This window comes from Colobus angolensis, unplaced genomic scaffold, assembly GCF_000951035.1.
Source record: "Colobus angolensis palliatus isolate OR3802 unplaced genomic scaffold, Cang.pa_1.0 Scaffold13, whole genome shotgun sequence".
NCBI classification, from domain to species: domain Eukaryota; kingdom Metazoa; phylum Chordata; class Mammalia; order Primates; family Cercopithecidae; genus Colobus; species Colobus angolensis.
The window spans coordinates 15,996,459-15,999,703 of NW_012114252.1; the positions used below are offsets into that span (position 1 = coordinate 15,996,459).

Consider the following 3,245-nt stretch of genomic DNA (forward strand, 5'->3'; position numbering starts at 1 on the left):
ACCACCACACCTAGCTATTTTCTTTTCTTTTTTTGTAGAAACGGAGTTTCACCATGTTGGCCAGGCTGGTCTCAAACTCCTGGCCTCAAGTGATCCACCCGCCTTGGCCTCCCAAAGTGCTAGGATTACAGGCGTCAGTCACCACACCCAGCCCGTTAATATTTAATCTCCTAGAAGGTGATTTTTTTTTTCTTTTTTAAAAACAGACAAATTGCAGCTCCTTCTCTGAGCTTTTCTAAACTATAGCAGACAACTTAAAATCTGACGTGCCAAGATATAATCTTGTCTTAGTTTTCTATCACTGCTATAACAAATTAACACAAATTTCGTGGTGAAGAAACCCACACATTCATAATTTCATAGTTCTCATCAGGCCGACAGACGTCTCACCTGGCTAACAGCAAGGAATGGGCAGCGCTGCACGCATTCTGGAGGCTCCAGGGCAGTGTCCGTTCTCTTGCCTGTCCCAGCTTTCGGAGGCCGCCTGCATGCCTTGGTTCGTGGCCCGTCCTCTGTCTTTAGAGCCAGCAATGTTGCTTCTCTGACCACTCTTCTTCCAGCATGCCCCTCTCTCAGCACAGCGGGGAGTCCTCCACTGATTATAAAGATGCCTGTGATTACACTGGACACACCAGGGTAACTGAGGTCACTCTCCACCTCTAGGTCCTTAATGTTAGTCACATCTATGAAGTCCTTTTGTTACATAAGATCATATATCCACAGGTTTTCAGGATTAAGAACTGGACATCTTTGTGGGGTGGAGCAAAGAAATTTCTGCCTACCACAGCCCTTGACAGCATAATTAAAACATTGATTTTCATAAGGTTTTCCTAAACTGAATTTTATTTTGCCTCAAAGGTGCAGATGGTCAGTCTTTGAGTGCCAAGTTTAGATGCTCATCTTATTTTTAATTTCTGACCAAGACTGATGATTACTTGAATATGTTGGCTACCCAAGTAATTTTATTTACTTTTACTAAAGAGGATAATTGTATTTCAATTAACAGATTCTCTTTAACGACAATAAAAAATTACAAATGTTAGCTGAGAGTGACAGATATGAAATAAATTTTAAAAGTCTAATCAATGCCTGGTGGAATAATTTGAGAAGCAAAATAATTAGAAACAATTTTCATTGAAAGGCATGCAGTATGTTAATTTCTTCCACTTAGCCTTCAACAAAGCTAAGGATGTTGGAATGAAAACAAGCTTATTGTCTTCTAATGATGACCATGCCTTGGAACACTCTTCCCTTCAGAGATTTGTCCCTGGTTTGTGGAATCACAATAAAATATTATGAAAATAATTCTGGGTAAACAGGGGGAAGCCAGACATGAAAAGAAGCGAGATCTTGTCCATATATCTATTTGCATGCAAGTCTTGTTAGCTGTAAATAGACATGAACAAGAAATGGGGGAATAGCAGAATAATTTTTCCAAGTGTGTTTTTTTAATCAAATCAATCCATCCTTACTTTAAAAATTAATGTAAAATTAAGAAGGCAGCAGACATCAGTATGTTTCAGCATATATATAAGCAGAAGTAGGCAAGGCATCTACATTTTCTGCAAGTAGGAGAGTTATCATCTCATTAGATAGTTAAGCACTATACCATAAGATTCAATAATATTAGTGCTAGGCAGAACACTAAATTCAAAGAAGCTGGAGGACAGAATTTTCCTTACGTTCTCTTATCATCATCCACGCTTTCTTAACTGCTTAGGTGTGTACTGTTAGTTCGTGGCTGCATTTTCTCCTCTTCAACTTACAAATTTTTCCTGTATTAAAACTAATTCTGCTCTGTCATATTTTATTTGGGCCTTATTTTCTAATAGTGACAATGAGTGTAAAAGAAATTCACATTATCCAATCCTATTTTATTTCTTTCAAGTAGTCACCAAATCCACAAAAATGTAAGGCCCAAAAATAAGGTACCAATGGTGAAAATTTTAAACATTTCTGACACATAGATGAGGGGGATATATATTTATGAAGTAATGAGCTTATTACAGGGGACCGAGTTTGATACTTTCTCTGCCTTCACATCGTTGTGAGAGTTTACAGATTTTATAAACTCAAGGTTATAAATTACTTTCCAATTATGGTTTCCCTACTCTGAAATAATTAAAGTAGATTCAAATGGTCTTTTTGGTAGCATTCCTTCTTTCTGTCATAGCACTAAGAAAAGCCCTAAATTTGTCAAGGAAAAGAAAACGGAGTATCAAGTTGAATTTTTTGATGCGCAGGGGAACCAACTGAAGAATATTTTTCTAGCAATTGTCTAATTTACTTTCATCATATTTCTAAACATTCCAAAGCAATATTTAATCTTCTGACAGTTGTGTTTTCTCAGTCTCTATTGAATGCAAAGAGTATCACTCTACGTCTTTTTTTATTCCATATTGAGGGTTATTTTTAGTTTTTTATTTCTTGGATGATTTCTTATTGGCTTTTACAATAAATTCCAGCTACTGGATTTTTACTTGGTTAACCTTCCTAACCAAAATTTGATCTACTTTTTTTGTCCCCAGGCTGGACATGTTTCTTAACTGGATTAATCATCTTACTCATTGGAATTTTTTTTTTTCAAGAAGAGACCAGAGTTGTAGTCTTGTTATATCTCTAATCAGAATAAACTATCAAGATTAAAATAATTGCTTAAGGATTAAAAAACAGAGTTTCCAATATATAGCAGGTATCTTTGTTATAGGTTAAGCAGTCTGTCCTCATTGAAAATGCTATTATTTTCCAGTTTTGGGGAAATTGGAATTTCTCTGTGTAGCCATGCTGGCAACTTGTCTTAGTTTCTTTTATTTTTTTTTACCCCCATGACTAATAATTTTAAAGTGCCTTTGACACCATGCCTTTTTTTATCATTCTCATTTTTAAGTCAACTAACAAAATACCAAACAACACACTCATTAATATTATCTTAATATTTACGTATTTATAAATTATAGAAGTTGGACTGGTAAAAGCAAAATTATTTTAGAAATCCTACATATATAAAATAAAATAGCTCACCCATGTACACTCAACCAAAATATTCTATTTTTATTCATTTATTTATTTTAAATTATTTTGAGACAGAGTCTTGCTCTGTTGCCCAGGCTGGAGTGCAATGGTGCCATCTGGGCTCACTGCAACCTCTGCCTCCTGGGTTCAAGAGATTCTCCTGCTTCAGCCTCCCAAGCAGCTGAGACTACAGGCCCGCACCACCACACCTAGCTATTTTCTTTTCTTTTTTT

The 3,245-nt window shown here is 35.9% G+C and overlaps 1 protein-coding gene across 1 annotated transcript in view; it reads left to right on the forward strand.

Moving 5' to 3' along the window:
- Window positions 1-3,245, forward strand: part of DAOA (D-amino acid oxidase activator) — a gene marked incomplete at its 5' end in the record, with an annotated part of 73,054 nt that overhangs the window by 1,635 nt on the left and 68,174 nt on the right.